Source organism: Suncus etruscus, chromosome 16 (genome assembly GCF_024139225.1).
Source record: "Suncus etruscus isolate mSunEtr1 chromosome 16, mSunEtr1.pri.cur, whole genome shotgun sequence".
In the NCBI taxonomy this organism is placed as follows: Eukaryota; Metazoa; Chordata; class Mammalia; order Eulipotyphla; family Soricidae; genus Suncus; species Suncus etruscus.
Window position 1 is genome coordinate 39,242,792 of NC_064863.1, and position 24,823 is coordinate 39,267,614.

The 24,823-nt window shown below is 34.2% G+C and overlaps 1 non-coding gene across 1 annotated transcript; it reads left to right on the top strand.

Moving 5' to 3' along the window:
• The first annotated feature begins 19,213 nt into the window (after positions 1-19,213).
• LOC126032683 (small nucleolar RNA SNORA51) lies at positions 19,214-19,346 on the top strand. The gene has a single exon (XR_007503907.1). It is a non-coding gene; the product is annotated as a small nucleolar RNA SNORA51 (small nucleolar RNA).
• The last annotated feature ends 5,477 nt before the right edge of the window (positions 19,347-24,823 follow it).

The window sequence follows — 24,823 nt, forward strand, 5'->3', positions numbered from 1 at the left end:
TACTAATGGCAGATAAGTCTGCTAAAGCAAAAATCAGACAAATACTGTATATAAGTAAACTATGTGTATTTACCTTATTCTTACTTCAGATATTAAAAGAAATATGGTCCTAAAATATTAAGATGCAAAATAAATCATAATACCTCAATGATTTAGCTGAGAAAATTATAATACCAAAATAATACCTTCACTATATATAGGAGTTATTAAAAACATATAGCAATCCAGTATGGTAATGGTGGTGATAGGATATCTCCAGTGTGTATATGTGGCCTGTGTTTATGTGTATAATACAGAAGTAGTAAATTAAACAATTTATTACCTTAATTTTTATGATTTACAAAAGTTCTTAAGCAGTAGTATTTATTAATAGTGCCATACAAATTTTAAAACCCCCTCATCTAATTTAAGTATTTTATATAAATCAAACAATTATTTCTAATTATCTCTCAGTTGTAGATTTGTGAACAACATTTTGAAAAGGTCAGAAATATTTTTATTGTGAGTAGTGATTAATCATTTACCATATGGTTCTTCGCGGAAGAAGCTTCATTGAGTTATTAAAAAATATTCATTGATTTATTTCAGACATAACTTAGACTTCTTTAATTCCAAGAAAAATAAGATGTAAAATCATAGCATGTAGGGTATTTGCCTCGTACAAAGTTGACCCGGGTTTAGTCCCAGATATCCCACAGGCTTCTTAAGCCTGCCAGGAGTACTTTTTGAGCTCAGTAGAAGTAACCGCCAGATGTAGCACAAAAAAAAACAAACAAAAAAATCACTTTAAAAGCAAAAGGGGAGCAAGAAAATAATGCAGTGATATGAGCCCAGTTTTAACATTGGCACTACAGTTAACTTTAATATTGCCAATTGGATTCCTAATGGCTATAGCATCTCCTGGGTTTATCTGGTGTTTTATGAGCAGCATCCTTGGTCTTCACAATGAAACATCCTGCCTTATTGATTAAGCATTTCTAATTGTATCCCCACTCTCAGTGACCACTAAGGAATTCTGGAACTAGCCACTGACCCCACTAAAATAACACCAACACAATTTCCAAGTCATCAAGACGTAAAAGAAATTATTATTAAAATGAAAAATATTAACATTTAAATACGACAAATATTAAAAATAAAATTAATAGTAGGTAGATTTTTATGAAAATGTATACTTTATGAAGCTTGAAAATGAAAACAAAATTACTAGAGCTTTATAAAGCATGAGTTTGGGTGTTGAATACGAGTAAAATTCTGTCAACAGATGAAATGCTATACAGTTATCATATCTATATATCTATGTAAACATTTTGAGTTATTTTGATCTTATCATGTGGTCCATTTTATTAAATAAACAATTATATAAATATCAGTGCTCAAAATAATAGAAATGTAACAAAACAGCAAATATTTAATTTTTTTGAAATGCAAAAAGCTGTATTACAAGATGCATGACTTTTCTTTGTAGCTGTTTTTTTTATGTTTATATACTTTATAACAGAACCTAAAATTATGTTTCCTAGGTAAAAGATGTCCATAGATCTCAAAAAGTGTTTTCACAGAAATTTTTCTATAAAAATATAAATCATGCACTTTCATGTAGCACTTTTTCTTGTTTATTTATGGGGAGGTCTTAGGTCATACCTGGCCATTCTCTTAGATGCTACCATGGTTTTGTGCTCAAACATTACAGTGGTACTCAATGAACTATGAAATTCCAGAGATCAAATCTAGACCACCTACATACAAGGCATGCTCTCTAGTTATCATTTTAGCTCTCATATAGTGCTTCAAATCAACTGGAAGATTTGATCTTTGTAAAAATGATCCTACTTTTCAATTTTGAAATAATATACTTTAAGGTACAATTTTAAATTCTTGTTATCAATATATTAATCTACTAATATTAATCAACTATTTATATACTATGTCTCTTCTTGGAAATTTTATTTTTAGTCAATCTATATTGCCCTGTATTTATATACATTAAGATTTGTTGTCTGAAAGATATTTTTACAAAATGGCTTAATTTATATCCGATTTTTAAACTATTTTTGTGAATAAACAGGAAAATAATATTCATGCTATGATAGTGAAGAAACTAATGATAGAACATAAATGTGGTTCAGAGGTTAGGCTGTTGTTCATACTTCACTTGCCTAAGTAAGCTATATCCCATCACTGGCACCACACAGACACAGAAAAAACAATCAATTTTATATAGAATATCGATAGAAAACCAATTATTTTATCTGAGATTTAAAAAATTATCAACAACAGCCTCAGTTGATTCATTTTGCAATTTTTCATATTGTCTCTGACAACAAGGGGGATTAAACTCCTAAAGCTGAATTACTAGTGCCACTGGAGATGTGCATATACATAATACTAATCTTATTCCTTTAAAATTATATCTGACAGGGGCCAGAGAGGTGGCGCTAGAGGTAAGGTGTCTGCCTTGCAAGCACTAGCCAAGGAAGGACTGAGGTTCAATCCCCCAGCGTCCCATATTGTCCCCCCAAGCCAGGGGCAATTTCTGAATGCTTAGCCAGGAGTAACCCCTGAGCATCAAATGGGTGCGGCCCAAAAACTGAAATATAAATAAATAAATAAATCTGACATACGTTAAGTGAATTTTAGAAACCTTTTATGGATCCTGGAAAATACTTGGATCCATTCAAGCTGAATACTAATAGATTTTAGCTTCATTCCTATTTTTATTAATGAGAAATTTTGAAGTAATAATGAAAATATTAGTATTATGCTATTTCCTGAAGTAATACTGCTTTGGTGCCCTTTTATGAAATGTATATATGTGTGCATTTTTGTTTATGTGTGCACGTGCTTGAACATATGTGTGTTTGATTAACATTTAGTTGCTATTGGCTCAATGTAGTTAGAAAATCTTCGTTAGATGGACATAGACAAACTATCATAATCATTTAGTTTCATCTCAACTGATAAGCATCTTTATATGCTATTGATTGTTTTATAGTGGACAGTAATAGACCTGATTACTTACAAGATAAGTGAAATATTGAGTTATAAGTTTATAAAAAATGAGAACTGTGTTTTTTCAGTGACCAAAATGGAATGTTTAGTGAAAATACAAAAACACATATAAGTCATCTTTGTTTTTGGCTTTAAAGAGAGACTAAATAATACCAAATCATATCAAAATACCCTCATAATGCCATCAAATTACAAAAAAATTGAAATAATTTAAATAGAGGCTAAAACCATATAAAAAATGAAGACGACCAGATTTTTTCTTTTAAAATTTTAAAAATTATCTTATTTAAACAGCTGGATTACAAGGTTTGTCATACATTTTTACAAGTAGTTTTTTACATTTCTATTTGTCCATAATTCAGTTTCTGTCATACAATGTACAACACCCTTCATCAGTGCACATTTCTTGCTCCCAGTTTCCCTCCTGTCCTCCCTGACTCACTCCCCTGCCTACTTTTGTGCATTTTCTTCTTTTCTTCTCTCTCTTTAAGTCTTCATTTTTCCCCTTTTTTTCCTTTTATTTATTTGTTTGTTTATTTGGTTTTTTGGGTCCACACCTGGATGTGCACTGTGGTTGCTTCTGGCTCTACGCTCAAAAATTGCAACTGTCTGTGTTGGGTGATGATATGGGATGCTGAAACCGAACCCAGTTTATCCTGGATCACCCTTGCAAGGCAAATGCCTACTGCTGTGCTATCTCTATGGCCCCTCTTAATTCCTTTCGGGCACTGTGGTTTGCAATATTGTTACAGGGGTACCACGCATATCACTTTATTTCATTTAAGCACCCAGTTCTTGCCCAGGGTAGTTATTTGCAACTATCATTGTCCAAGTTGTCTGTTCTCTGCCCTAACTGCACTTCCACTAATTATGGTAAGCTTCCAGTCATGGATTGGTCATTCTATCCTTCATCTTTATTGAGGTGACTGGTTCTTAATTGTCAATTGATTCTACTATATTTTATCAAATCGTATGGCTTTGTTTTATACACTACATTTTTATCTGTGTGTTTCATTTGTTTGTTAGGGGTACTCCTGGTGAATATCAGGGATTACTATTGGTTCTACACTCTAGAATTATTCTTTTTGGGTTCAGGGGTGCATATAGCACTCCAGGGATCAAACTCAATACAGCCAATCACACGACAAGAATGTTAGTAACTTGTAGTATCTCTCCAACCTCATAACTTAGAGTACTTTAACTGACAGTAGCATTAAATTGTTTCATGCAATTCACAAATAGGAAATATTTGTAATCTTTCTAATTCACAGGAAAGAAATCATAGAAGGATATTACATTATTTGGTTGATGACAAACAACTAAAGAGCAAGAAAAAATTACAAGATTTTAACTCCTATGCTTTATCACTTAAGTTATTGAGTGCATATTGTTCTTTATTTGAAAGTATTTTTAGGTATGCTCAAAATCAAAACGATATTTATTTCCAATGAAATAAAGGAGATGAAGTCCATCTATTTCATGGATAATTGTTAGTATCAGATTCACTTGGGTTCATAAATTCAGATTTAATTGCTAAACTAGTGTTATAGGGAAGAGAGACAGAAAACCTTCTATAGAATTCTCTGATCTTATTTATACCCAATAAATAATTGGAATGAGTCATACACCAAAAGTTTCTTTATGAAGTTTTCTGAGTTTGGAATAATGCTAGATGTCATCAGTCAGATCAAGAACACTAATAAAAGGGCAAGTTTATTCATTAAACTGCTTTGTTATTTCCTCATAAAGAAATATAGAATTTATAGAAGCAATAATCAAAAACTGACCTTTTTATGCATAGTATCTAGACCTAGTTCTATCCAAATGGTTCAAAGTTCAGCTCTGTCAATTTATTTTCTCTGACTTTGACCTGAAATAGCTTGTTCAAGTTTCTTCACTTCTCATTTTTTATGTTTTCACAAAAAATGCCTATATTAAAATAAAACTACAAAAAATTTACCTGATAAAATGATAAAGTTTTAATAACTACTATAGTTTAAACATTTATATAATCTAAATATAAAGTAAAATACTATTTTAAATTCATTAAATTTAATATTTTGACATTGTAAATTCATTGTTATGTGAGTAATCAATACAAACAAAAACCTTAAACTTAAACTTTGTTGAAAAGTGCTACATCTTATAACTAAATATTTTCTTATTTTATTTATAAACTATGGTTACAAAGTTCAAGGTTGAGTTTCAGTCTTAAATTGTACAATACTCTGCACTCATGAATCTTTCCCACCATCAATGTTTCTCTCCCACCTCCCCCTACCTGTTTCTGAGGCAGGCATTTTACACTCTCTCTCTCTCTCTCTCTCTCTCTCTCTCTCTCTCTCTATATATATATATATATATATATATATATATATACACACATATATATATATATCTCCCTTCACTTTTTTTTAGAGACTGTGAAATTGTTAACAAAGAGATAGTATATACCCATACATATCACTTAATCTCTGTTAAACACCCAGTTATTGTTCAAAGTGGTCCGTTCCAACTATGATTGTTATAACGGTTCTTTTTCTACCCTAACAACTGCTCCACTATTTGTGGCAAGATTTTTTACCATGGACTAGTCTTCCTGGCCTGATCTCTATTGTCTCTAGAAATTACTACAATATTACCTTTTCTTTTCTTCTTTCCCAAAAAGAGTGGAAATTTTCTATGTCTATCCCTCTAACTCTGACTCATTTTACTAAGCATAACACGATTATATACATATACATCTATGTATAAGGGAATTTTATGGCCTCACTTTTTCTAATAACTGCATTGTATTCTATTGTGTACATATCCACAGGACATTTTTCTGTTTATTTCAGTTCTCAGGCATGTGACTTGTTTCCAGGTTCTGATTATTATAAGCAGAGCTGTGATGAACATAAAAGTATAGAGGGTTTTTGTGTTCTTTGTTTTACCACTTGGAGTTGTATTGCTAGATCATATGGAAGCTCCTTTTCTTTTAATTTTTTTTACTTTTTTGAGGAATATCCATATTGTTTTTCAAAAAAAGCTGCACTAGTTGCACCTATAATACAAAGACAACCTACCCTCAGAATGAGAGACAATATTCACCCAATATCCATTAGATTAGGCGTCAATATCTTAGATATACAAGGCACTGATAGAACTCAGCAAGATGAAACATCCAACCCCATTCAAAAATAGGGAGACAAAATAAATTGACATTTTCTCAAAGAAACCTAGAGATGGCCAAAAGGCACATGCAAAAATGCTTCAAATAATTAATCATCAGGGAGATGCAAATCAAAACAATTAGCTATCATCTTATACTACAGAGACAGACACATATCACAAAGAACAAGAACAACTAGGACTGGTGCAGATATGGGGAAAATGGACTCTCATTCGCTGCTGGTAGGAATGCAGACTGGTCTAGCATTTTTGAAAAATAATATGGTTGTTCCTCAAAAAGTTAGACATTAAGTTTAATTTGAACCAGCAATAACACTCCTATAAATATTCCCTAGGAAACAAAAACTCAATACTGAAAAGTCCTCTGAACTTCTGTGTTCAATGCAGCACTATTTACAATAGCCATAATGTGAAAACAGAGTTAAATAATTAGAAATCAGTAATTTTTTTTAGATCTATTATCTATGTTGGTGGATACCTATTTATAATATCAACTGATCTGGTAATTTAAGACAAAACTTTGTTTTCTTCACATTTTTAAAATATCCAAAATTATAAGGGCAAAATGAATCATTGTGTACAACTCACAGGAAAACATGTAGGCTCCTATGAAAATAAAATGGACAATTTAAAGTTATTTATGAGTAGGGTTATGTTAATTCATCTTGCAGTGAAAATTTTTTAATTTTTATTATTGTGGAATGGCAATTTTGGATTCTACATTAACCTTTGACTAAAAACTGTGGCCACAGTTAGTGACACCTTGTTCTAATGGGCTGTTATAATCAGATGGAACACTATTTAAATTGTCTTAAATAGATGTAATGATCTGAATAATAGTTCCAACAATGAACCCTGAAAACCTTGAAGTAATAAAAAAAGAAGTACTCTTTGGCCGTGAAATGGCATTAACTATCTCATCAGTTAAATGGACCTTGTCTATATATCTATAGTTAAGACAATTGCTCTCTCTATATAAATAACTGCTGCTTTTAATGAATTTTATTGCACTAAGAAAATGTTAGATATTTCTAATTATACAATTGTATATTGTAATGAATATGTATGATTTTGAAATACCAGTCTTAGATTTCAGTATGATTTTCTGAGTTTTGCCATGAAAGATTTTGATATATAATCATTTAGTTATGATTCACATTATTCTTTTTATTTATAGTCACCAAAGTTACAGCCCTTTTTTTTACATAATTTCAATAAGAAAAATAATTTCTATTGATAGCAGATATGTATTTATATTTTTTGATTACTTTGAACTATTCACTAACATTCTTCTTTAAGTACAGTACTACTTTTTATTTCACCTCTTGTGCTGACCAACTACAACTTATTTTTTTTTATGAATGTAGGAATTCTATTTATATTCAGGTATCTAGATTCTGCTTACTACATAATAATGCAACAATAAAAATATTTTATTTTTATATATTCAACTTTTAAATACACAGATTTTATAATTTTTATTTTAAAGACATAAAAGTTATATATGTAAGTACCCTATAATATCCCTTAAATGCCTGTAATAGTTTCTATAATATGAATAATTATTTAGAAAATATATCATATTTATAGATGTAACATAAATGATCTAAATAGCCTCATGTCAGTCAAGTTTAGATTTTTCACCGAAATCATTTTTTTAAATATTTAAATTCTATCAATTTTATCTATATATCATAAAAGCTAAAGAGTGCTACAAAATAAGTGACTGCTTATTAAATGTAGATTACTGAAATGCTAAAGAGTCAAAGAGCTAAGTGTATTTATGCCTTGTATGTAAGAAGCCTGGGTTTATATAAGCTATTTTATATGTAAGTATATATATATACATATGTATATAATCTAATACACTGGATTAAGAATGAAAAGAAGGGCAAAAGCTGGCTCCCTGTGTGTGACACCAGGCGGGGAAAATCCGCGAAAGTACACCGGCCCAGTGGGGCTCAGCTGTGAAAGACTGTGAGTGTGACCTGTCTATGTCTGTCTACTGTCCTCTTGCGTGAAACTCTTGCGAGTGGGGCAAAAAGAGGCTCAGAGGAGCACGGCCGCTCCGCTCGCTACGCGGCCGTGCACTCTTTCTAAGGAAAGAACTCCATTGCAACAAGAAGGAAAAAATCACACTAAGAACGGCGCTATATCACAGAAGCAAACATTTCTCTCTGGACTGTCTTCTCTGTTGCATGCTCGGGCCTAAGATTTGACCCAGTGTGAGGCTTCATCCACGGAGGACTCCCCTCCCTTAGAGGCAAGTCAGCCCATCCAGAAAGGGAGGAGCCAGAGGAGTGTGCTGCCTACATCATATAGACAATGAATACCACTACAACACGTAGAAAAACCCACAATACAAGTGTGACAATGGGGAAACAATGCAGGCCAGCATCAGACATAGAGAATGAAGATGACAATTCTGAGGACCAGATAATGACTGAACAACTAATCAACCTCTCAGATAAGGACTTTAGACTAGCAATATGGAAGGTGCTCAACAGACTCCAAGAAACCATGGATCAAGTTGAACAGAACACTAATAAGAACCAAGAAAATATGAAGGCAGAAATGACAAAACTCCAAACTGAAATAACATGTCAACTAACAGGACTGAAAAAGTCAGTAAACGAAGTGAATGACAAAATGGATAAGCTCTGGGACAGGGTATCAGAAGCTGAGAATAGACTTGGTGCTGTGGAAGATGAGATACATAACAATTCCTTACAGCAGGAGAGATTGGACAAAAAACTTAAAGCAAATGAGCAGACAATGGAAAAATTAGTCAAAGAATGGGAACAGACGAAAATAGAAGTCTATGATAAGATCAACAGAAACAACTTAAGAATCATTGGAGTCCCAGAGACCCAGGAAGAAAATTTCCAGGAAGAATCAATGGTCAAGAACATCATTAAAGAGAAACTTCCAGAGCTAAAGAATATATGTGATCAAATCCTGCATGCCCGAAGAGTACCAACCAAAAGAGACCCCAGAAAAACCACCCCAAGACACATCCTAGTCACAATGACAAATCCCACAGATAGAGACAGAATTCTGAAAAGAGCAAGATCAAAAGGGGAAATCATGTTCAAGCAAGCTTCCCTGAGATTTACAGCAGACCTGTCACCAGAAACGCTGAATGCCAGAAAGCAGTGGTGGGATATTGTGACAAGACTGAATGAAATGAATGCTTCACCCAGAATACTATACCCAGCAAAACTCACTTTCCGGTTTGATGGAAGAATACATGGTTTCACAGAGAAAAAACAGCTCAGAAACTTCACAGACACAAAACCAGTCTTAAGAGAAAAACTGAAAGACCTAATCTAAGACAAGACTACCCAAAAGACACACCAAATTTTGAAATAAAGATGGCGTTAAATCCCAGGACAATTCTTTCTCTCAACGTCAATGGACTAAATGCACCAGTTAAGAGACACAGAGTGGCTAAATGGATCAAAAAACTCAATCCAACCTTCTGCTGCCTACAAGAAACGCACCTGAATAGTCAGAACAAACATAGACTCAAAATAAAAGGCTGGAGAAAAGTTATCCAAGCAAACAACACCCATAAAAAAGCTGGAGTGGCCATACTAATATCAGATAATGCAAACTTTATACTCAGGAAGGTTGTAAGGGACAAAGATGGACATTTTATATTAATCAAGGGGTACGTAGAGCAGGAAGAATTCACTCTCCTAAACATATATGCACCGAATGAGGGGCCAGCAAAAATATATAATACAACTGTTGACAAATCTGAAAAATAATATCAACAACAACACAATAAATTGTGGGGGACCTTAACACGGCTTTTGTCAACACTGGACAGGTCAACCAGACTGAAACCCAACAAGAATATACTAGACCTGAGGAGAGAAATGGAAGAAAGAGGCCTAGTGGATAATATATAGGACACTCCATCCCCAGAAACCTGGATACACATTCTTCTCCAATGTACATGGGACATTCTCCAGGATAGACTACATGCTGGCACATAAAACATACCTCCATAAGATCAAGAGGATAGAAATTTTGCAGACTACCTTCGCTGACCACAAGGCTCTGAAATTATTTGTGAACTCCAAAGGGACTCAGAAGAAACACTTTAACACCTGGAAGTTAAACAGCCTCATGCTCAATAACCAGTGGGTCCAAGATGAAATCAAGGAAGAAATAAAAAGGTTCCTGGAAACAAATGACAATAAAGACACAAACTCTCAGAACTTATGGGACACAGCAAAAGCAGTACTGAGAGGAAAATTTATAGCTTTGCAAGCACACATCAGGAAGGAAGAAGGAGCTTACCTGAGTAGCTTAATGACACAGCTAATAGAACTAGAAAATGCTCAACAAAAGGACCCAAGAATAGGAAAACAGAAGGAAATAACAAAGCTGAGAGCAGAAATCAACGAAGTGGAAACTCAAAAAACAATCCGAAAGATCAACGAAAGCAGAAGTTGGTTCTTTGAAAAAATAAACAAGATTGATAGACCACTGGCAAACCTAACAAAGAAAGAGAGAGAGAGAAACTTGATAACTCGTATCAGGAATGAAAAAGGAGAGATCACTACTGATATGACAGAGATTCAAAGGGTAATCAGAAACTACTTTGAAAAAACTCTACGCCACTAAAAATGAGAACCTGGAAGAAATGGATAAATTCTTGGACTCTTATAATCTTCCACGGTTGAAGGAAGAGGATGTAGCATATCTAAACACCCCCATCACCATTGATGAAATTAAAACAGTAATCAAATATCTGCCGAAAAACAAAAGCCCAGGTCCAGATGGATTCACTAATGAATTCTATCAAACTTTCCAAGAGGAACTACTGCCAATCTTGGCAGACTCTTTCATGAAATTGAACAAACAGAAACACTTCCAAATAGCTTTTATGAAACCAACATCACCTTGATACCTAAACCAGACAGAGACGCTACCAAAAAAGAAAATTACAGACCAATATCACTGATGAATGCAGATGCAAAGATCCTCAACAAAATCCTGGCAAATAGGATTCAATGCCTCGTTAAGAAGATCATCCACTACGATCAAGTAGGTTTCATCCCAGGAATGCAAGTCTGGTTTAACATCCGTTAATCTATCAACATAATACACAACATCAATAACAAGAAAAATAAAAACCACATGATCATATCAATAGATGCAGAGAAAGCATTTGATAAGGTCCAACACCCATTCTTGATCAAAACTCTCAGCAAGATGGGAATGGAGGGAACCTTTCTCAATATAGTGAAGGCCATCTACCACAAGCCAGTGGCAAATATTATCCTCAATGGAGAAAAACTGAAAGCCTTCCCTCTAAATTCTGGCACAAGACAAGGCTGTCCTCCCTCACCACTCCTATTCAACATAGCACTGGAAGTACTTGCTATAGCGATTAGGCAAGAAAAGGATATCAAGGGAATCCAGATAGGAAAGGAAGAAGTCAAGCTCTCACTGTTTGCAGATGACATGATACTCTACTTAGAAAACCCTAAAGACTCTATCAAAAAGCTTCTAGAAACAATAGACTCATATAGCAAGGTGGCAGGCTACAAAATTAACACACAAAAATCAATGGCCTTTCTATATACCAATAGTAATAAGGATGAAATGGACATTAAGAAAACAACCCCATTCACAATAGTACCACACAAACTCAAATATCTTGGAATCAACTTGACTAAATATGTGAAGGACCTATACAAAGAAAACTATAAAACTCTGCTCCAAGAAATAAGAGAGGACACACGGAAATGGAAACACATAACCTGCTCATGGATTGGCAGGATTAACATCATCAAAATGTCAATACTCCCCAAGGCATTATACAGATTTAATGCCATCCCTCTAAAGATACCCATGACATTCTTCAAAGAAGTGGATCAGACACTTTTGAAATTCATTTGGAACAATAAACACCCTCGAATAGCTAAAGCAATCTTTGGGAAAAAGAATATGGGAGGAATTACTTTTCCCAACTTTAAACTGTACTACAAAGCAACAGTTATCAAAACAGCATGGTATTGGAATAAGGATAGGTCCTCAGATCAGTGGAATAGGCTTGAATACTCAGAAAATGTTCCCCAGAGATACAACCATCTAATTTTTGATAAAGGAGCAGGAAATCCTAAATGGAGCAGGGAAAGCCTCTTCAACAAGTGGTGTTGGCACAATTGGATAGCCACTTGCAAAAAATTAAACTTAGACCCCCAGCTAACATCATGTACAAAGGTAAAATCCAAATGGATTAAAGACCTCGATATCATTCAGCCCAAAACCATAAGATATATAGAACAGCACATAGGCAAAACACTCCAGGACATTACAGGCATCTTCAAGGAGGAAACTGGCACTCTCCAAGCAAGTGAAAGCAGAGATTAACAGATGGGAATATATTAAGCTGAGAAGCTTCTGCACTCAAAGGAATAGTGCCCAGGATACAAGAGCCACCCACTGAGTGGGAGAAACTATTAACCCAATACCATCAGATAAGGGGCTAATCTCCAAAATATACAAGGCACTGACAGAACTTTACAAGAAAAAAACATCTAACCCCATCAAAAAATGGGGAGAAGAAATGAACAGACACTTTGACAAAGAAGAAATACGCATGGCCAAAGACACATGAAAAAATGTTCCACATCACTAATCATCAGGAGATGCAAATCAAAACAACGATGAGATACCACCTCAAACCCAGAGAATGGCACACATCACAAAGAATGAGAATAAACAGTGTTGGCGGGGATGTGGAGAGAAAGGAACTCTTATCCACTGCTGGTGGGAATGCTGTCTAGTTCAACCTTTATGGAAAGCGATATGGAGATTCCTCAAAAACTGGAAATCGAGCTCCCATACGATCCAGCTATACCACTCCTAGGAATATACCCTAGGAACACAAAAATACAATACAAAAACCCCTTCCTTACACCTATATTCATTGCAGCTCTATTTACCATAGCAAGACTCTGGAAACAACCCAAGATGCCCTTCAACAGACGAATGGCTAAAGAAACTGTGGTACATATACACAATGGAATATTATGCAGCTGTCAGGAGAGATGAAGTCATGAAATTTTCCTATACATGGATGTACATGGAATCTATTATGCTGAGTGAAATAAGTCAGAGAGAGAGAGAAAAACGCAGAATGGTCTCACTCATCTATGGGTTTTAAGAAAAATGAAAGACACCCTTGTAATAATAATTTTCAGACACAAAAGAGAAAAGAGCTGGAAGTTCCAGCTCACCTCAGGAAGCTCACCACAAAGAGTGATGAGTTTAGTTAGAGAAATAACTACATTTTGAACTGTCCTAATATTGAGAATGTATGAGGGAAATGTAGAGCCTGTTTAGGGTACAGGCGGGGGTTGGGTGGGGAGGAGGGAGATTTGGGACTTGGGTGATGGGAATGTTGCACTGGTGATGGGTGGTGTTCCTTTTATGACTGAAACCCAAACACAATCATGTATGTAATCAAGGTTTTTAAATAAAAAAAAATTAAAAAAAAAAGAATGAAAAGAAGATCACCACAGATATTGAAGAGATTCAAAGGTAATGAGAGACTACTTAGAGAAACTCTATGCCATGAAACATAAAAACCTGGGAGGAAATTAATACATTCTTGGACTCTTATGATCTTCCATGGTTAAACCAGAATGATCTTGCATATCTAAACAGACTCATCACTACTGAGAAAATTAAAATGGTCATCAAGAGTCTTCCCATAAACAAAAGCCTGGGCCCAGATGGATTCACTAACCAATTATTTCAAACCTTTCAAGAGGAACTTCTACCAATCCTCTGCAGGCTCTTTCGTGAAATTGAAGAATAAGGTATACTCCCAGTTTATATAAAGCTAACATCATCTTGATATCAAAACCAGGAAGAGATGCTTCAAAAAAGAAAACTACAGACCAATATCCCTGATAAACACAGATGCAAAGATCCTCAACAAAATTCTGTCAAACAGGATCCAATGCCTCATCAAGAAAATCATTCACCATAACCAAATATGTTTCATCCCAGGAATGCAAGGATAATTTAACATCTATAAATCAATCAACATAATACACCATATCAACAAAAAGGAAAATAAAAACCATATGATCATATCAATAGGTGCAGAGAAAGCATTTGATAAGGCCCAACACCTATTTTTGATAAAACCTCTCATCAAGATGATAATAGAAGGAACATTTCTCAATATAGTAGAGGCAATCTACCACAATCCAATGGCAAATATAATTCTCAATGGAGATCAATTAAAGCCTTTACTCTGAAATCCAGTACAAGACAAGGCTGCCCTCTCTCACCACTACTATTCAAAATAGTGCTAGAAGTTCTTGCCATAGCTATAAGGCAGAAAAATATATCAAGAGCATCCAGATAGGAAAGTAAGAAGTCAAGCTCTCATTGCCGATGACATGAAACTATATTTAGAAAACTCTAAAGACTCTACAAAAAAACTTATAGAAACAAAAGATTCATATAACAAAGGGTCAGGAAACAATATTAACACACAAAAAACCCTGGCTTTCTTATACACCAATAAAAAAAATTCCATTTACATCAATACCACACAAACTCAAATATATTGGAGTTAACTAAAGATATGAAGGACTTATACAAAGAAAACTACAAAACCCTGCTTTAAGAAATAAAAGTGGATAGTGGAAATGAAGGTATTTACCCTGCTCATGAATTGGGAGGATCAACATCTTTAAAATGGCAACATTCCCCAAGGCATTGTACAGACTTAATGCAATCTCTCTAAAGATACCCATAAACTCCTGAAATTGATCTGAAACAATACATACCCAAGAATAGCTAGAGCCACCCTGGGAAAAGTAATATGAGAGGCATCACTTTCCCCAACTTTAAATTGTATTACAAAGCAATAATAATTAAAATAGCATGGTATTGGAATAAAGCAGACTCTTAGATCAGTGGATTAGACAAGTATTTAGAGAATGGTCCCCAGATATACAATCAATGAATTTTTGATAAAGGGGAAAGAAATTCAAAATAGAGCAAGGAAAGCTTCTTCAACAAGTGGTGTTGGCATAGCTGGTCAGCCACTTGCAAACAAAAACGATCTCAGAACTCCAGCTAACATCAAGCACCAAGGTCAAATGCAAATGGATTAAAGACGTTGATATCAGACCTGAAACCATAAGGTATATAGAACAACACATAGGTAAAACACTCCAAGACATTGAGACTAAAGGCATCTTCAAGGAAGAAACAACTCTCTCTTAACTCTCTCTTAATCTCAAAACAGAGATTCACAAATGGGACTACATTAAGCTGAGAAGCTTCTGCACCTCAAAGAAAATAATGCCTAGGATACAAAAACCACCACAAATGGGAGAAGCTATTCACCCAATACCCATCTGACAAGGGGCCAATATGTAAGATATACAAGGTACTCACAGAACTTAACAAGAAAAAAAATCTAACCTATCAAAAATAGGGGAAAAGAAATGATCAGACATTTCTCAAAGAAGAAATACAAATGGCCAAATGGCACATGAAAAATGCTCCACATCATAATCATCAGGGAGATGTAAATCAAAACAACAATGAAATACCATCTCACACCATAGAGACAGGCACACCTCACAAAGAACAAGAACAATCAGTGCTGGCGGGATGTGGAAAGAAATTAACTCTAATTCAGTGCTGGTAGAATGTCGTATAGTTCAGCCATTATGAAAAACAATATTGAAATTCCTCAAAAAACTGGAAATTGAGCTCCCATTTGATCCAGCTTTACTGATCCTGGGGATATACCCTAGGAACACAAAAGGCCAATACAAAAATCTCTTCCTCACACCTATATTGATTGCAGCACTATTTACAATAGCCAGACTCTGGAAACAACCAAGATGCCCTTCAACAGATGAATAGCTAAAGAAACTTGGTACATATACACAATGAAATATTATGCAGCCATCAGGAGAGATGAAAAGCAGAATTACAATAAAATTAATATTACTGGACTAAACTCACAATAATTCATGTTAGTATTAATAACAGAAAAAAAGAACAATATTTGAAAATTTAACTCAGATGACCATTTTGCTAGTGATAAGCTACCTTGAGAATCTAGAGGATGGCACAGTGGAGAGGGCCTACATGCCCTGAAATTACATTTTCTGGAATTGGATTCCTGTCACAAAATGACAACCACACCTAGATTTTTCAGCACCATCCATACAACCATTACTAGTACTGTGCCATCTGGTTCATTTTGTTGCATGTGATTGGGACTGGACTTATATCGCACTTGATAATGCTTTGGGTCTTGCCACAAAAAGTATAATCATATCTGTAGCGATCTCCCCCTTTTCATTTCTATTATGGGTTATCAAGTTTTTCTCTCTTTCTTGTGAGTTTTGCCAATGGTCTATTGATCTTATTTATTTTTTCAAAGAACCAACTTCTGCTTTCATTGATCTTTTGGATTGTTTTTTGGGTTTCCACTTCATTGATTTCTGCTCTAAGCTTTGATATCTCCTCTGTCTCCCTATTTTTGGTTCCTTTTGTTGATCATTTTCTAATTTTATGAGCTGTGTCATTAGGCTATTCAGGTATGCCCCACCTTCTTCCTTCCTGATGTGTGCTTGCAAAGCTATAAATTTTCCTCTCACTACTGCATTTGCTGTGCCCCATAGATTCTGATAATTTGTATTTTCATTGTCAATTGTTTCCAGGAAAGTTTTAATTTCCTCTTTGATTTCATCACGGACCCACTGGTTGTTCAGTAGCAGGCTATTTAGTTTCCAGTTGTTAAAGTTTTTTTTCTGTGTGCCTTTGTAATTCACATCCAATTTCAGAGTTTTGTGATCAGCAAAGATAGCCTGAAAATTTTCTATCCTCTTAATTTTATGGAGATATTTTTTATGTGCCAGCATGTGGTTTATCCTGGAGAATGAGGCATGTGCACTGGAGAAGAATGTATATCCAGGTTTCTGAGGATGGAGTGTCCTATATACATGCACTAGGCCTCTTTCTTCCATTTCTCTTATCAAGTCTAATATATTTTTGTTGGGTTTCAGTCTGGTTGACCTAACAAGTTTTGAAAGGGCCGTGTTGAGGTCTCTCAGAATTATTGTGTTATTACTGATGTCCTCTTTCAAATTTGTCAATAGTTGTATTAGATATCTTGCTGGTTTCTCATTAGGTGCATATATATTTAATATTGCAATTTTTTCCTGCTGTACATATCCCTTGATATGTATATAGTGTCAATCTTTATCCCTTACAACTTTTCTGAGTCTAAACTTTGCATTGTCAAATCTTAATATTGCCCCCTAGCTTTGTTAAGTGTGTTGTTTGCGTGAATGATTTTCCTCCAGCCTTCGATTTTGAGTCCATACTTTTTATGACTATTCAGAAGTGTTTCTTGTAGACAGCAGAAGATTGGGTTCATCTTTTGTTCATTTGTAACAATAAACAACCACGAATAGCTAAAGCAATACTTGGGAAAAGGAATATGTGAGGTATTACTTACCCTAACTTTAAACTGTATTACAAAGAAATAGTTATAAGACAGCATGGTATTGAAATAAAGACAGACTCTCAAATCAGTGGAACAGGCTTGAGTACTCAGAGAATGTTCCCAGATATACTGTCACCTAATTTTTTATAAAGGTGCAAGAAATCCTAAATGGAACAGGGAAGGCCTCTTCAATAAGTGGTGTTGGCACAACTGGCTAGCCACTTGTAAAAAAGCAAATTTAGACCTCCAATTAACATCATGTACAAAGGTAAAATCCAAATGTATTAAAGACCTAGATATCAGACCTGAAAACCATAAATTATATAGAACAACATGTAGGTCAACCACTCCATGACATTGAGACTAAAGGTATTTTTAAAGAGGAAACCATACTCTCCAAACAAGTGAAAGCAGAAATAAATAAATGGGACTATATCAAGCTGAGAAGCTTCTGCACCTCAAAAAATAGTGCCCAGAATATAAGTGCCACCCACTTAGTGGGAGAAGCTATTCACCCAATACCCATCAGATAAGGGGTTAATATCCAAAATATACAATGCACTGACAGAACTTTACAAGAAAAAAACATCTAACCCCATCAAAAAATGGGGAGAAGAAATGAATAGACACTTTGACAAAAAAGAAATACAAATGACTAAAAGGCACATGAAAAAATGCTCCACATCACTAATCATCAGGGAGATGCAAATCAAAACAACTATGAGGTACCATCTCACGCCACAGAGATTGGCACACATCAGGAAAAATGAGAACAAACAGTGCTGCTGGGGATGTGGAAAGAAAGGAACTCTTATTCACTGCTGGTGGGAATGCCATCTGGTCCAACCTTTGTGGAAAGCGATATGGAGATTTCTCAAAAAGCTGGAAGTTGAGCTCCCATACGATCCAGCTATACCACTCTAGGGATATATCCTAGGAACACAGAAGTACAATACAAAAATCCCTTTCTCACAACTATACTCATAGTAGCGTTATTACAATAGCCAGACTCTGGAAACAGCCTAGATGCCCCTCAATAGATAGATGGTTAAAGAAACAGTGGTATGCAGCAATAAGAAGAGATGAAGTAATGAAATTTTCCTATACATGGATGTATATGAAATCTATTATTCTGAGTGAAATAAGTCAGAGGGAGAGAGATAAACACAGAATGGTTTCCTTCATCTATGGGTTTTGAGAAGGGTGGAAGACATTTGTGTGATGATTCTCGGAGACAAGATGAAGGAGGACTGGAGGTTCCAGCTCCCGACATGAAGCTCACTACAGGGATCATTTAGTGCCGTCACAGAAAAAATTACACTGAGAACTATCATAACAAAATGTGACTGAATGAGGAAGTAGAAAGCCTGTCTAGAGTACAGGACAGTGTGGGATGGGAAGGAAGGACACTTGGTATATTGGTCATGGGAATGTTGCACAGGTGAAGGATATATATACATATATATAATGTATGTATGTATATTTATATATATATTAAAAAAAAGATAAGACCTCCCAATTCTTACCACAGGCTGTGTTCTTTACACTGACTATATAGAAAGAGGAGGTACAGTATATGCACCCCATATTCACCTCAACACAGGCCCTTTGCCTGGTCTGTATTGTGAATTGGGGGTCAAGAAAAAAAAAGAAAGTATAATAAAAGGGTCTTTGATTAATATTGTTGGAATTGCTGAGTGGTTGAAGTTAAAATTATTTATTGAAGAGTGCGGTAATTAGAACAAAATGAGATGAAAAATAAACTCATGTTTTTTATAATTTTGATGTTTTCTTTCATTACTATTCTGTTTTTATTTTTGTTTTCATTTTAATTTTTTGTTTTTGGGACACTCTCAATGATGCTCAGGAGTTACTTCTGGCTATGTACTCAGAAATCCTTCCCATCTGGCTTGGTGGACCATATCGGATACCGGGTATGGAACCAACATCTGTTTTGGGTCAGCCACGTGCAAGGCAAAGTCTAATATCATTCCAGCACCCTATTCATTTTTCTTTTGTCTTAGTATCTGCTTCCACTTTCCAAGTAGAAGGTATAACCTTAGAAATAACAAATCTAAATTTTTTGTTGGATTCTAGGCCACACCCAAGGTTTTCAAATTTTACTTCTGACTCTTCAATCAAGGATCCCTCCTGGCTGGGCTCTGGGACCATATAGAATACAGAGGTTGAAACTAGGTTAGTTACATGCAAGGCAAGCTGACATTGTATGATCTCTCTGACGTCTTGAAAATTCTAATTTTTTATTATTATATTTTAAATTGTTCCTGACTTTACTATGACAAAAAGAAATGATTTTAGATAAAAGGAGGTGAAAAAATATAATCAACCATGACATACAGATTTGTATTATGTTCAAAACTTGCTAACTTTCTGTATTATCAGAATGATGATATTTAGAGAGAAGATGCATCTGCCTCTCACTTAGTTGCAAGAGTAACAAAAGAGCCCTTTCATTTTGAAAATGGCAATTGCTTCTCTAAAGATGACCTTGATTCTATGACTCAGAATAATGTTCATTTAATCACAGCAAAGTTCACAATCACTTGCAGCAGAAATGTATGTGTGCCAAAGAAAACTGCAGAAAAATAGTGGAATATTATGGTTTTATAACTTAATTTGAAAATGCTAATACAATTCAAAACATAAAATTCCATATGAACTGTGTTACACTTCAAGATTAAAATGAGTTCATAAACCCAACTTGAAAGATGAGACAGGTATAATGGAATTTACCTCTAGGAATAAGTTTTAAATTCTCATTTATATTTTATGAATTTAATGTTACAACCTACAGGCTGAAACATTTCAGAAAATAAATTAGTGCTTTAGTTTTTGAAACTAAATTAAACAATGTCAATCACCAAAATACTATAATAATTATACAATTTTTAGCAATTTATTGTTGTTTTGTTGCCACTCAATTATTTTTTGTGACAAAGTGCTAATACAAAATAAGTTCCAGATCACATATTATGTTAAGACCTCTTTTAAAACAGTGTGCTATGTAATGATAATAACAATAACTATGAACAATTCCTTTTTAAATATTGATTTCTGAATGGCAATATAATTATCTTTTATAATATGGATTTTTAACTATTATTTCTGTACTTTAGTATGTATATTATTTAGGTCATTATATATAATATGCTTTTTATAATAATATGTATAATAGATCACATTTTTATACCCAAAAAAGGACATCTGTGATCATTGAGGTGATCATTGTTGCCTCCATTTTTACATTTATTGTTAAACTTAGTAATACTAATATCATAAAATAAGAGATTAAAATAATTGATACAGGGGCCTGAGAGATAGCATGGATAGCAAGGCATTTGCCTTGCATGAAGAAGGTTGGTAGTTCTAATCTCAGCAACCCAAATGGTTCCTTGAGCCTGCCAGGAGTGACTTTTGATCATAGAGCCAGGAGTAACCCCTGAGCCCTGCCAGGTGTGACCGAAAAAACAAAACAAAACAAAAAATGATACAAATGAAAACTTTAAAATAATTTTGATATAGTAATTGCTTAATAATTATTAGATATAATTCACTTGATTGCTGTCATTTTTTTCAAATTATGTGGGTAAGTACATTGGGGTAACAGTTCTGAAATGCTAGCATTGAATTTCTGACTGATAGGTTATAGGTTGCATTATCCCTAGAATAGCAGAATGGTAATAACTATTAATAGTAAATCCTGTAATTATTTATCTACATATGTTAAGTCTCATAGTAAATATCTTTTATAATTATTAATACACATTCATGTTACTTATTTTTGTCACTTCAGATAATAAAATATGAATATAATTCATAATGTAGCTTTTTCTTTCTATTGGTGAGTATTCCAGAAAATAAGAGTTCCTGCAGAGGATTTCTCTTTACTAAGTCTTTTTCTCTTTCTTTACACATTAATAACAATAAAATACCTAAATAAGCAGTGCTAGTCTAGAGATTTTGAGGAAGAATCAAATAGAAGATAACAAAGCGGGAAAATAAGGATCATTTCATCCTATTAGCTTTGTTGGACTAATGTACTCAATTCTAAAGTGCATATCATCAGATTTTATTTTTGTATCTCAACTACTGAAAAAATATTTATGCTGCCTTCAATGAATAAATAATTAGTTAAAATATGAGAAATTCAAAAATTTACCATTAAAGATGTTTTTATAAATGTATTATAACCTGTTTCTTTTGGAAAATGTGTTATTTAATTAAAGAACTGTAGTTTACAGAGTTACTGATAGTTGAGCTTTACGCATATAATATTTTAACACCAATCCCACCACCAGTGCCAAATCGCATCGCCAGTGTTCCCTCATCCACATCAACCTTCCTCCACTCTACCTGAAAGGCACATTCAATTTCTATGGTTCCCATTTCCCCTTAGAGCTCATGTTTTCTTTATTTTTTTTCCCTTGGGTTATTGGGCCACACAACTTGATTAGCATTTTTAGTAATCAGGTGGCTATATTTAATACTGCCTATTAGTTTTCATTACATGGTAAAGAAAGTATATTTTTCTAGGTAGAAATATCAGTTAAATATTTAACATTATAAAAATTAGAATTTTAATTTTTGGTGTAGTAAGCACAATGTTGTCAATGTTTAATGCAAAATTTTATTTAATTAATTATCTTTATTATGATGTAATTATCTTCATAATATGCAAATTGTGTAATTATCTGTATTATATACAATATATATGTTGTCCTATACATAATTATAGTTGATATATTGTAAACACTGAGGTTGAAATTGAATGGTCATAGGTATTCAGATCTCATGGATAAAGATAATCTAATTCAGAAAAAAAGGGGGCAGAGGTGGTGCAAGAAGTAGGGCATTTGCCTTACATGTGCTACCATAAGGCAGATGGTGGTTAGATCCCCCAGCGTCCCATATGGTCCCCAAGCCAAGAGCGATTTCTGATAGCATAGCCAGAAGTAACTCAAAAACAAAAAAAAAAATGAAAAATGAAAAAGATGAACTAATTCAGGACTTCAAAAGATTATAGATTAAGGTGCAAATTTGCATGTGGCTGCATCTGGTTCTACCCACAATCCATATGGTCTCTGGAACGTTGTTGAGTTCAAGGCTGGAGACCCCCAAGCAGTAACTTAATGGCCCAGATAAATCTCTGAACCATAGGATCTGGCCAGTATTATATCCTCTGTTGCACTGGCCAGTTTTCCAAGTATAAGGCTGAATATCTGGTTTTCTAGAGCACTGCTTTGAAGGTCCTCTATTTTACACCGAAGAGACTGTTAAATTCTAGAACAATATAATTCACAAACTACATATTGACAATAATTATAGGTACAAATCTCTTAATGCTAAAATTTTTTTTCTGGTCTCCTATATTCTATAACCATATTTTGTGTCAATTATTCTTTTTTGTATGTGTGTGGTTTTTGGGTCACACCCGGCAGTGCTCAGGGGTTATTCCTGGCTCCAGGCTCAGAAATTGCTCCTGACAGGCATGGGGGACCATATGGGATGCCGGGATTCGAACCGATGACCTCCTGCATGAAAGGCAAATGCCTTACCTCCATGCTATCTCTCAGGCCCCTGTGCCAATTATTCTTATGTAAGTAATGTGTCACACACACATAGGTTCAAATGAAATAAACAATAACAAACTGAAAAATGAAATACTTGATTAAAAACGATAGGAATAAATCCTTCAAAAAATCAAATGGTCTTTTCCTACAAACAGATTATTTTAGATTAAGCAATATTTCCAACTGATTTGTTCATTTTAACATAGATATTGACTAATGATTAGAAAATGCACTATAGAAAATGATTACTTCTTGCCATGCCTCCAGGTTAAGTCTTGACAACAGTATTCTGTTTTATTTCTCAAGACCTTGTTCTCTGTTGACAACACAGGGAGAGTAGGGAGTTAAAAAAAAAACAACAAAAAAACAGAGCTACACATAGTGTTTTCTCAAGTTGGAAAAAGATAATTTGCAATGATTTCTTACGTTATATATAGGTAACAATTTAATAATCCAGAAATAAATACTGCTTTCTAGGGTTCTGGGTACATTATTATATGGTTTATTTAAAATAAAATAATATTGCATTTCAGGTGATATAAGACAGAAAACATTATACTAAAAACCATAGAGGAGAGAATGTTTGTAGTGATTTCCTTAGATAAATGATGCTTAAGCATCTAAAATTTTTACAAGAAAAATAGAAATCCAGAAAACACTGTCTTGGCAAGATGACAGGAATTCATGTTCTATAAATTTATAAAATTATAAATAGATTCTAACTAAATATTTATCAGGATGTTCTTATTAAATATACTGAAAATAGATAATTCCCAAGAGTACACATTATTAATTGTCTCAACAAATGGAATTTTAAAAGAAATGTAGAAACTATGTAGTCAACTGGCAATATTTTACATGATGAATTGATTTCTTTCTGTAAATAAATTTGAGCACTCCATGAGATTTTTTAATTAAGAAATTAATTATGTACAACAGATAACTTTTCTATAGGTTCTTTAGTTTTGGTTTAAAGAAATTCAGAATATTTTACATTATTGTTGTATACATATAAAATTTTTTTTGGTTTTTGGGTCACACCTAGCAGCACTCAGGCTCTATGCTCAGAAATCACTCCTGGCAGGCTCAGGGGACCATATGGGATGATGGGATTTGAACCACTGACCTTCTGCATGCTTTAACTCCATGTTATCTCTCCGGCCCCTATATATAAAGTTTAAGACAATTAGTTTCCAGAAGTAGAAATAGTAGTTTAGTAACAAAATTTAAAATTTTTGTATATTAATGAATCAAAATTCAAAAAAAGAAAAAAAAAGGATTTACTGTCAGCAAATTGAAATAAGACTTGAATTTTCGAGACCCTTAAATGATTTCCATATATTAGGTATTCTTTTTTTTTTTTTTTGGTTTTTCAGTCACATTCCTTTGATGCTCAGGGGTTACTCCTGGCTAAGCACTCAGAAATTGCCCCTGGCTTGGGGGGACCATATGGGATGCCTGGGGATCAAACCTCGGTACTTCCTTGGCTAGCGCTTGCAAGGCAGACACCTTATCTCTAGTGCCACCT